The sequence below is a fragment of the Panthera pardus genome, unplaced genomic scaffold (assembly GCF_024362965.1).
Source record: "Panthera pardus isolate Hobbes unplaced genomic scaffold, ASM2436296v1 HiC_scaffold_13, whole genome shotgun sequence".
NCBI lineage: Eukaryota > Metazoa > Chordata > Mammalia > Carnivora > Felidae > Panthera > Panthera pardus.
In genome coordinates, this window is record NW_026526688.1 from 155,759,402 (window position 1) to 155,772,347 (window position 12,946).

Below are 12,946 nucleotides of genomic sequence, written 5' to 3' on the forward strand. Positions count from 1 at the left end.
TATAAGTACATGCACCAGTAAGATATGAAACAATATTGCATCCATGCATACCATATGATATTCTGAAAAATAATTTTTAATCATCTAATTGCCTTGTTATAGTATGCTTGCACCTATAGTTAATGAAAACAATATTGTTTTAGCATATTATTACACTTATCTGCCATTTGCACTTTTTTTTCATAACTAATTTCTGTGAACTTGTTCAATTCTTTGGTTCAATCGCTGCATTTCTAGAAGTGCAAAGCTGAAAACTGGATCTTAAATGAGGAAACTGACCACAGTTTTTCTACTCTCTGATGTTTCAACACAGTGTTGATTTGGTCTCCCTAGATAATATTTTTGGTCCATTTCATTATAACTGCAATAATTTTAAAACAACACAAAACAAAGTAGTATCCTAAAGCCTGGTACATAGATGAACAATAAATGTGATTCTCCTCTTTCTATTACAGTAATCTTTTTACAATTTCCTTTAGCATTTTCATTATTGTTAACATCTAGTGTTTTATAAAAAGTGCTTCCATGGCCACAGCTTTAGTACCATCTAGACAAAAAGTAGCAATCCATTGCCATGTAACCCTTCAAGTTTCAATGACAAATCAATACCACATCTCTATGAAACAAGTATATTTTAACAGTGTTTTCACAAAGGACCTGACCTACCCCATCTTTATGTAAGTTTGGGACCAATCCAAATAGCAGTATAGATCTGAGTAAAATGTTCCCATGTGAAGAAATACTGTTGAAGGCTTTGAAATAAGCTCATAATAATAAAAATAAAATAATCACTTCAAAAATTCAAATAACTCACTGTTGTTATTGCAAATAAACCAGTTACTGATTCATGGTTTTCAGTATAGTGAGCAAAATTATTTGGATTACACATAGACTATCTTATACTTAGTTATTATTTAAAAACCATTGCATTTTTGTGTGTTCATATCTGTCTGGATTCCATATTTATTGGAGGTAACTGACAGAAAGCCAGAGAATTCAGGGAACAGAGTAGTAGTATAGCACAGTCTGGTGTTCTGTATGATTTTACTTATTGCAACTTGTGAATAAATATTTTCACATTGGATAGTGAACGGATAAATTGATTACAGGTTATAAACCAATTAAGTTGCCCGAAGTGATTGAGGCATACAAGATTAGAGCAGAAGCAAACATGAAGACTCATTTGTACATAAATAATGTAACCAAAGAGATATAAAAAGTAAAGCTGCTCATTCTTTTTCTCAAGTCACTCACTAATTGATGCGTAGTCTTCTACACAAGCCTGTTAGCAAACAAAGGACAAATGATAGAACTTGATCCTTTGATATTTGTTGATCCCAAGTAAGTACTAATTATTGCTGGAGATACTCTTAGAGGACAAAAGGAAATTAAAAAAAAAAAGTCCTCAGAGAGTTTATAGTTTAGTTGATCATATGTAATATGTGTGTACTATAGGTGGAAATTTAAGAAAATGTGCAAAACAATGTAGAGTTTCTAAAGGGTTGAGTATAACATTTATTTTGTTGAGTTTTTAATGGGATAGGTCAACCGTTTTATTCTATTTAGTATTTAACCTATTTTAAGAAATCTTCTAATTTAGTCTGTGCCATAAGAATTCTTCCCATCTGTGTATGTTATCAGGGCTGTTCAGTAGTCTATTTAGTTTTTACCTGTAGAATCATTACCCTTTGTATACAGCAAAATTATCTGTGCAAATACAGACTCCTTAACTTTCTGGCTGGATATTAGATATAAAAGGTTTAGGATAGTGGCTCAGGCATTGGTATTTTAAAAAAGCTCCATAGAGAATTCTGATTCCAAGAATTAGTTTGCCATTCAATTCACTTTCTTTCCCTGTGTCTGCCATATGTCTGTGGCACTAAATTCTAGCAGCTCCACACCAGAATGATTGTTCTCTTCTTCCTTGGCAGACAGATTGCATTTCTCAGCCTCCTTTACAGTTAGGTATGGCCATTTGGTTGAGTTCTAGCCAATATGGTGTGAGCGGTAGTGATTTGTGATTTCAACAAAGAAGATATTTCTATTAAGGCTTATATGCTCTTCCTTTTTTGTCAGTTGGATGCTTTTTTCATGACCAGCTTTTATAGCCATGAGTTGAAGATTCCAGACACACCATCAATCCATGTCCCTAAATCAATGTGTGGAGAAGAACATTTCTACTGACATAGAAATTGTTTCTGAACAAGAAACAAACCCGTATTGTGTTTGAGACATTATTTAAATGTAGAACTTTTTGTTATAATTAACCAGCTGTAACTAATATAGTACCAAACTACTAGTTACTAAACTAGAAGACATTGTTTCTGTCCTTTAAGAGGACCAAAGTCTAAGGGTAAAATAAATAGATAAATAAATAATGATGATATAATGTGAAAACCTATTTAATAAGATGAAAAATACAGATAGGCAAGCAATTTGTCTAAGGGAAGGAGGGAGGAGGGGTGGATGATCAAAAGAGTCAGGGAGGTATATAGAGAAGAGGTATTTTGAATAAGGCCTAAAGAATGAATAAGACTTTACCAGGTAGATAAAACAGTTTAGACTGAAGGTTCAGGCACATAGAATTACAAGGGTGTTTAAGTGACTAGGACTGGAGACATAGCAATAGAGGCTGATGGCTAGTAATGGATCGGATTGTGATCTTTACACCATGCTATGAACTTGGAATTTATTCTAAAAGCAATCAATAGACACCAGTTTTGAAAGAAGTAATAGAATCAATAGAATCAGCTCTGTTTTGAGAAATAGTACACTCAAGGAAGAGAGAATGGGGACAGAGAATATGACCAGGAAGTTTTTTTTTAAAGTTTATTTATTTATTAGAGAGAACGGAGAGAAAGAGGGAGAGAGAGAGAATCCCAAGCAGACTCCGCACTGTCAGTGCAGAGCCCGATGTGGGGCTCGAACCCATGAGCCATGAAATCATGACCTGAGCCAAAACTAAGAGTCTAATGCTTAGCTGACTGAACCACCCAGGTGCCCCTGATTAGGAGGTTTTGAAAAAATGTTCTGACATCAAGTGATATAATTATGGTACTAACAATAGGATGGCTAGAAGATAGATGCAAGAGATCTTTAAAAGGATAAAAGGAAGTATTTAGCAAGGAATTGAATATCTGGGCCATGAGGATGTTGGTAGAATTGCTTCAAAGTTTCAACTTGGGCAAATGGGCATATAGTGGTGATCTTCACTGAGGGAGGAAACTTAACAATAAAAACAATAAAAGTGAAAATGGCTTTCTTTTATCAGGCTCTTAATATGTATTCTACTAAGTAATTTCTATTAATTTATTGAAACCATACGACTACTTTATGAAGTTAGTACTATTTTTTCTGCTCTTTGCAGAGATAGTAACTGAGATTCAGAGAAGCTAAAAACTTGCTCAAGATGATAATAAGGAAGTAGATGGAAAAGCAGGATGTGTGAGTATAGCCCAAAACCAAGATCTTAATCATCACACTGTTATGCCTCCCCCCAAAAAGATGGAAAATTAATTTCTGATATGCTGAATTGTAATTGACTGTGAGTCATTTGGCTGAGAATTTGTGGACAGTTTAAATATAGCTATGTGTTTTGTGACAGGACAGGCTCAAGCATAGCTATGACAGTTGAAGATGCGTAAGTAAATTCTATTTCACAGTGAGAATATTATAATGAAGAAATAGGAGGGATTGAGAAGGTTATATTAATGAATACCAATATTTATGGACATGGCAAGGAAAAAATCAGTAGAAGTGATAAGTATCAGCACCCTATGAATCAAAACATTTCAAAGGAGTTGGGGCATCTGGGTGGCTCAGTCAGTTAAGTGTCTGACTCTTGATTTTAGCTCGGGTCATGATCTCATGGTTCGTGACTTCAAGCCCTGCATTGGGCTCTGTGCTGTGTCAGTGAGAAGCCTACGTGGAGTTCTCTCTCCCTCTCTCTCTGCCTCTCCTTCACTCTGTGCTCTCTCTCTCTCTCTGTATTTATCTTTCTCAAAAATAAATCAATATACTTTTTAAACAATTAAAATGAGAATCAAAAAGGAAAGAATTTGGTGTCATGGACAGCTAGGAAATGAGAGTTCCTTAAGGAAGAGATGATAAAGATGCCAGGGGTAGCAGAGTCTTCAAGTCATATGAAAGTGGAAAGAAATCAGTGGTGACTATTGCCAGGTTAATTTGAATATATGCCAGTTGAAGCGGAAAGAGTTGAAAATTCTTTGGGGGGAGAGGTAAGAAAATAAGTGGAGGCAACAAAAATCTCCCAAGACTTGAGGAGATGGACGTCTCCAGGTAATACATTTTCAGGATGAACACAACTTGAAACTGTTTTCAAGATGTACTTTCATAATTTTCCATAAAACTGTCAATCTCCCAAAGTCTTGATTATCTTCAGAATTTTGACTCTAGTTTATAGCATTAATTGTTTATAAAAATCTATTTTGTCATACAACTCTCAGTAAGAGTCCTTCCAGTTATTTTATTTAAATCTTGCCTTCTGCAGTTTTACTCTTATTCTTTTATATGAGAGAACAACTATGGCTATTGCCCCTAATCATTTACCATGTCTGGGAACATTGCTGATTTCTAATAACATAAATCAACTTCCAGAGCTACATAAATGCTAACTGGACAGAATTGAAACCTAGTGATCCATTATAAGGCTTTAACTTAAAGCCAGAGAAACCATGGGATTAAAACAACTTGGAACAATGGAAAAAGCCAATAAATACAAATTTAGGCTTAATGCCTTAAAGTAAAAATTTTAATGTTAAAGATCTATTACTTTGTATAGAGATGATCAGAAATAAGTAATATGTTGGCAACCAGATTAATAAAGACTCCCTCCTAAACTGTTAAAATTTATTTCTCTGGTTTAATGTCTGATTAGACAGGGTAAATCCTAATATATGAACATTAAATCTCTGGGACTTTTACACAAAAGAAAACCTGCACAAGAGCTATCCTTGGAAGCTGACTTTTGATTTTTGTTTATATTTGGGTGTGTGGGAGAGGACAAGAAAGCAAATGTTACCTATGAAGTTGCCAGTCTCATTTTCTTCATTGTCAGTTGACGTTTTTCTATATTTATTGATGCTCATCAATTAGGCCACTGAAATGAAAATGGGAAATATTTTGTCCTCAAGAAAATTATACAGTAGTGGTAAAGACAAATAGTTAAAAAATAATAGATTTAATATAGACTGTGACACATGGTGTAATGGAAGAAAGGAAAGTGATAAAGTAGTTCTGAAATAAGTAGGTCTGTTCTCATAGATTATACTGTATTCTCAATAGACAAATCAAAAAATAAATAGCTCTTAGTAGCTAATTACATTTGAATCCACAACGAGTTAGAGTAGAGGGTAGTACTGACATGGCACAAAAAGAGACGCTGGCCCATTTTATTCCCCAGAAAGAGCATACAAGGGCTTGTGATGTGGCATTTGTGTGCCCTTACTAGTGGTATCAGAACATCTGGAGCTTCAGGAACAGTAAGGAGAGAGTAAACAGCAATTCCTGGGAAATGAGTAAGTTATTAATAGACCTCGCCAAAAATTTAGGTAAGAAATGGTGAAAGCTAGGGCTAGTGGTAGAAGTTTAGGTAAAGAAAGGGAAGAACTGAAATTTAAAAAAAAAAAAAAATATATATATATATACACACATATATATGTATATATATGACAATAAATATATACAATAATGTAATTAATAATATATAAAATTATATATAATAGCAATATTATATATAATTATATGTAATAGCAATAATATATAATTATATATAATAGCAACATAACATATAATAATTAAATATATCTATCTATATCATCTGTATCTATATCTATATCTTCTATATCTATATCTATATCTATATCTATATCTGTGGCACTGGTTATAGATAAAATGAAGGAAGAGGGAGATGTCCAGAACTCCAAATTTTTGTCTTGGGTAATAACTGGAAGTAAACATAGAGGTAAGTTTGGAGGAGATATGTAGAATTGGAGGTGCCTTTGAAATATCTGAATGTTGAGTGTCTTAGTCCTTTTGGGCTGGCATAACAAAAATAACATAGACTGGGTGGCTTAAACAGCAATTGATTTCCCACAGTTCTGGAGGCTGCAGAATCTAAGATTAAGGCTCTGATATATTGAAGGTCTGGTGAGGACTGGCTTCCTGCTTCTCACTATAGCCTCGCATGGTGGAAGGGGCTAGTAAGCTCCCTGGAATCTTTTTTATAAGAGCACTAATCCCATTCATGAGGGCTCCATCTTCATGATGTTATAATTTTCCAAAAGCCCCTCCTCTCTTTTTTTAAGTTTATTTATTTATTTTGAGAAAGAAAGAGAGACAGAGAGAGAGAGAGAGAGGGAGCACAAGTGGGGGAGAAACAGAGAAAGAGGGAGAAAGAGAATCCCAACTAGGCTCCATATTGTCAGTGCAGAGTCCAATGAAGGGCTTGAACTCATGAACTGTGAGATCATGACCTGAGCTGAAATAGAGAATCGGAGGCTTAACTGACTGAGCCACCCAGGTGCCCCTAAAAGCCCTCCTCTTAATACCATCACATTGTGGCTTAGTTTTCAACATGTGAATTTGTGGGAGACACAGACATTCAGTCTATAGCACTAAGGTTAGAGGTCAGCACTAAAAATTGACTTACACAATTGCTGATGGATCTCATACTATCTATCAGTAGTAAACAACCTAGATTTTATGACTATAAATAGATTAAGAAATAGAGCTGTATAATCCAAGCAAGCTGTCCGTTGAGACAAAACAGGAAAAATTTTAAGATGTAGTATTAATTCTCAGTGATATTTAGCTCATGCCCTTGATATCAGGAAAATAACTTCAAGATCTGTGATAGAAGATGTTTCAAAATATAAACCAAAACATGGTTTGTGAATTAGAAAACTTGATATCAATAGGGAATCAGAGAATCCTAAAAAGTGAAGAAAAAATAAACAAAAAATTGTGTTCTACTGGAAAAAATATAAAAGAGAAATAAATTTTAAAAGAGAAGAATGCATGAAATTTAAAAGAGTGAATTTGTTATTTATTTAATTATAAGAAAGGAAGAGTGAATCAGAAGGAAGATAGCCAATAAACAAAGAAACAAGAAGAAACATTGCATGATAGCCAAAACCAAAAAACAATAAAACACCCAAACTTGTTCCTTAGTTACTGAGCAGGATTACAAAAAAAGTAGCTATATTAGATATTTACTAATGACATGTCTTTATTTTGCAACGGTAAAATAGGAGTTGCAGGTAAACTAAACCAGAATCCTACAAAATCCCATACATTGAACCAACAAAAAAAAAACAAATATAAAAAGACTGGGGTCTGGACTGGTTTCAGGTGTCTAATATGGTAGTAAAAGTTTGGATGACATACAGCAATAATTATAGATTTTTGAGTCTTTGATTTCTATACCCAGAAAAATTATCTTCCCTTTGGGAAGTAGAATTAAAAAAAACATGCAGTTGATCTTCATTTGTGGGTTCTGTATTTGTAAATTTGTCTAGTCAGTAAAATGTATTTCTAACCCTGAAATCAATACTCATAGTGCTTTCATAGTCTTTCAGGGATATGCACATGTGCGGAACAGCAAAAAATTTGAGTTGCCTAATGCAAAATTTCCTGGTTGAAGTTAGACAAAGTGACACTCTGCCTTGTTTCAGCTCTCCTTCTGTAAAAGAGCATACTTTTCACAGTCTAGTGCTCTGTTTTTCACTTTTTTGTGCTTTTGTTAGTGATTTAGCTGTTTGAAATAATTTCTAAGGGTAGTGTTAAAGTGCCATCTCTTGTTCCAAAGTAGAAGAAAGCTATGATGTATGTTAGATAAGTTCCATTCAGGTATGAGTTATAATGCTATTGCTGTAAATTCAATGTTAAAAATTCAAAATAGATTAAATAAGCTGTCTTTAAACTGAAATTATGTATTGATGGGGTGGTGGAAATATTGAGACTGGGGACTCACAATAACCTAACTCTGTATTTCTGTTAGGAGTCATGAATCAACATTCACTAATTCTGTATTTGCAGCAAATTTATAGAACATAACTGCCGCAGATAACAAGAATTGTTGTACTTGTGGACATAAAGGATTAGCCATTTCTGAGAAGAAATCTAAAGGATGAACAAACTTCAGTTACAATGCTGATGAATCCCACAAACAATGTGTTAGGCAAAAGAAGCCAGACACAAAAGAGCATATACATTATTAATTCATTCATATAATGTTCAAAACCAGGTCATACTACACTGTCCTGGTAGAAGTCTGGATAGTGGTTGCTTTTGTGGGGATATGTGATCAGAGAGGGCACAAGAAGTGTTTTCTGGATGTGGTAATCTTCTGACATTGATGTAGATGCTTGTTACATGGATTTGTTCAGTTTCTGAAAATTCATTGAGATGTACAATCATGATTAGTGTCCTCTTAACTATATATGTTATACAGAAAAAAATGGGATATTATGCATAAACAAAAATAAGTGATTTATATTTATATTAATATAAAGGAATGTCAAACACAATATTAAGCCAATAAAGGAGATTGATGATAATGTATGATATCATTTATATACTTTTAAAAAATAGTCAAAAGCCTATAAAAGAATCAATACTGTTTACAGATAAATAGGCTTATGTTAAAATTATGACAGAATGCATGCAAATGATAAACATGAAATACAGGAGAGTAGATAATTTGGGGAGGAGAAGAAAAACTTAAGCAAAATTATTTAGAGGCTTCTAATTATTTTATATAATACTTTATTTTTAAAGTGTATGGTTGATACATAGATGGGCTATTTATCTACCCACATCTTGAAATAATTTCATATTTCTGATCAAATATTTCATTATATTAAAAAGGTACACATTAAGATAAATCTTACAGAAAATTCCTGATTGCTTTACCAATATAGGCAGCTCAAATATACAAGAACATTCTTTGTTTATTTTTTATTTTATTTACTATTTAAAAAAATTTTAAGTTTTAAAATTTATTTTGAGAGAAAGAGAAAGAGAGCATGAACAGGGGAGGGGCAGAAAGAGGGAGAGAAAGAATCCCAAGCAGGCTCTGTGCTGCCATTGTGGATCCTCAGGGCAGGCCTGGAACTCAGGAACCATGAGATCATGACCTGAGCCAAAATCAAGAGTCGAATGCTTAACTGACTGAATCGCCCAGGCGCCCCACAATAACGTTATTTAAAAGCAAGTTAAAACTTCCATAATCACACTAAGGGATAACATTAAAATTAGGGGTTAGATATAGTTCCAAATAAGGAGCTTCTAAAATTCAGCTATGTCAAAAGAGTGAATGAATGTCCAGGATGGCATTGGGGGGGGGGGGGGATGGGTAACCTCAAGAGATTTTTAACCATATGAAGCTTACAATGCCATTGAGTGGGCATTTAGCCATCATGTGGCTGTTAATAGAATCCTGAAACAATATAGTATAAATGGACTTGCCAGAATATCATTTACATGTAAAGACTTTCTTGAGTTATTTCAATCTCGGTGTCTGCATTTATAAAACTGATATTGAAAAGCATTTACCACTCAAACTGGTAATGAGGATTAACAGCAAAAAAGACTGAAGCTTAAAAATTTCTTGGGGCACCTGGGTGGCTCAGTCAGGTGAGTGTCCAACTTCAGCTCAGGTCATGAACTCGTGGTTCATGAGTTCGAGCCTTGCATTGGATAATACTGCACTGGTAGAACAGAGCTTGCCTGGGATTCTCTCTCTCTCCTTCTTTTTCTGCCCCTCCCCTACTCTCTCTCTAGAAATAAATAAATAAACTTAAAAAAACGCCACATAATTTCTAAAGAATGATTTAAAATATTTGTGAACTGTAAGACTTTTTAAAATTTGTTCAACATTATATAATTATATGATTTGATATAATACTAAGAGAGATTAAGTTTGTTTGCTTTTGTGTTTGTTTTATGTTGTTGCTGTAAGCAACAATGCCAGATAAAACAAGGGATAGCTCCCAACTCATGGTAGGAGCAGTTAATTCATGTTTCTCTTACTGAGTTTAGATAGAATCCGTTCCTATAGGACAATGGAAAAATGGGGTTGGAAGAATTCTCTTCCTCTCCCCTGTCTCCTTTAAAACAAACAAACAAACAAATGACCACTTCCATAGAAAGGATGCTAGACTAAATGGATCATTAATATCATTTGGAATGGCAAATTCTCTCCTTTTATGCTCAGAAAAACTGTCATTCTTTGAGCTATGACCTTTAGCCTGGTATTCTTGGGGACATGCAGTAATCTGTCGACAGATCTGGAGTAATGACAACTCTTATTCCTGACGTTATCTTGCCAATTCTCTCTTCTTTTGGTGGTTTAGCTAGTTATTTACCATGCAACTCTTCCACTTCCAATGGCTCAATAGTATGTGTAATTTTTATAACATTAAATATAAAAATAATATTTCACAAGAAATCAGTAAATAATGTAAATATTGTTTTAAAAACTTTTCTTGGCCTCACAGGCTTTCTGTTCCCCATTTGCTTCCGGCTATTAAAATGTTACACAAAACACCAGGCTAAAAAAGACAGATTTCCAAGGAGCTGAGCTGTAAATTCTTGACATATTATTTGATGAAGGTAAATAGTGTCATTTTCTACTTTATTAACTTCATGTGATAAACACTCTGATCTTAAAAAATTTATTATATTTGGAAGAGAGAAGAGATAGCTTGTTTAGAGTCATCCTACCCATAATTTATTGGGCCCTTCTGTGACTGCTATGGATCTCAAACTCTGATCTGTTAATGTTATCTAGTATTTGGCTAATGGGATATATTTTCTTTTTTTCTTTATCTAAAAATGTGACAAAAGAAGACTAAGAAATGTTTTCCCAAAGGGCAATGGGATTTATGAATCATCAAATACATAAATCAGTTGTCTTCCTCTCTTTCTTTCTCTCTTTCTCTTTCTTTCTGACAGCAATCCATTCCTATTTAAATCTATTTATAGATTATCATTATCCTAGTTCTCTTATAGTTTTTCTTCTTATTGTAACTTCTGTCATTTCCAAGCAACACATGTGAATTTGACCTTGACATTGTTAATCTTGGCTGTGCTTTGCCACAACTTTATCTTCATTTCCTCCCTCAAAGCCTCAGTAAATAGACTGTGATTAATCAGGTAACTGAATAATTTTTAGCTCATATATTTTTGAGCCTAAGCAGTCAAATTACTTCTTACATCTCTGGGAATTATTAAACAGGATGTCCATTAACATTAGTGAATATGTGTGGCATTTTTCCTTAATAAGGACGCTGAGTATATATATATATATATACTATAATGAAGGATAATTTCTCTAGATTAGTGGCCCTCATCATTTATTGTTTTTTGCAGAGATACACTTGACGGCTGATACTCTCATGACCAACATGTTCGCATGGAGTTACACTGGAGGACTTTCAGTCCCCCCTGCAAGTTCACTCTTTCCTGGTCACTCATGAATTCCCACTAAATGGCAGTGAATTACTATTAGAGTTATAACTACAAACAACTTTATTTAAATACTTTTTTGGAAGTAATTTATTTGGGGAAAGCAATGCTTAAATATCATCAGTAACCAATCAGTTTACATGCCCCTCTCGGCCTGCCAGTACCTTACCCACAGTGGAGCGTTGTGGCTCTGATGATATCTATGGATATAGACCTGAACTCAACACTGAAAACTCAGAGATTGGTCACATGGCTATCTTTGCACACCTCTTTTATAGAATATGCTGTTATGGAAGTAGTAATGGTTCAAGTTAGGAAACTAGAGAAGAGAGAAGTCCAGTTCCTAGACTTCTTGGTAACACTGGTAAAATAACAAAAGAATATTGACACTTGTTATGCTCTTGCTTTTGTTTATACTAAGACTTTGAACTCTCAAAATGAAAGAATGAGGATCTTACCAACCTAGAGGAGTCTAAAGATGCTATGGACTTGATTAGTAAAAACAAATAAAAGCAACGACAAAAAAATTGGTTCCCCATTAAAATGAAACCCTGATTACTGAAGGAATTATTTGCCTGATAGATCATTTCAGGTCACATATGCTTTTAAGTATTTGATGAGTTAGTAGGTACCATGTTTGATTACAGTTCTTTGACATTTTCTACTATGCTATTTAATAATAAATTAGAAAGAAAGGCCATTTAAAGCAAATGTTTACATTCTTTTAAATACACAAAGCAACTATGAGCCACAGAGACAACAAATCTAAAAAGAGAAGAGATTCTTAAGAAAAGGGCTTAATTCATAAACCCTTAAAATCAGTATGCAAAATTATGGGTATATGCATACGTGTGGTGAGAAAAATGTTCATAACCTTTATTGGTTTCTTAAGTGGGGTTCATGATCTATTAAAAAGCTAAGGACTAGGGGTGCCTGGGTGGCTCAGTCGGTTAAGTGTCCGACTTCAGCTCAGGTCACAATCTCGCGGTCCGTGAGTTCGAGCCTCGTGTTGGGCTCTGGGCTGATTGATGGCTCAGAGCCTGGAGCCTGCTTCCGATTCTGTGTCTCCCTCTCTCTCTGCCCCTCCCCTGTTCATGCTCTGTCTCTCTCTATCTCAAAAATAAATAAAACGTTAAAAAAAAAATTTATAAAAAAAAAAAGCTAAGGACTAAACACTACTTTAATAGTAATGTTTTATAAGAGACAGAATAACAATTTTCTGGTGGACTGGGGAATGAAAAGGATACAGGTTGCCAAGTTAGATTGCTTTCCAGCCATTCTGACTGAATTTGCCACAATAGTATTTCGTTTTTAGTTAAAGGAAGTTGGCACAACACATATAATCACAAAAATGTTCACAATATCAAATACAAACAATTCTAGGGCTAATCATCTTGTGGGTCCTTTTCTGTTGCGTCTCTACATCGAATTGGGCCGAAGTTTGGCAAATTACGAC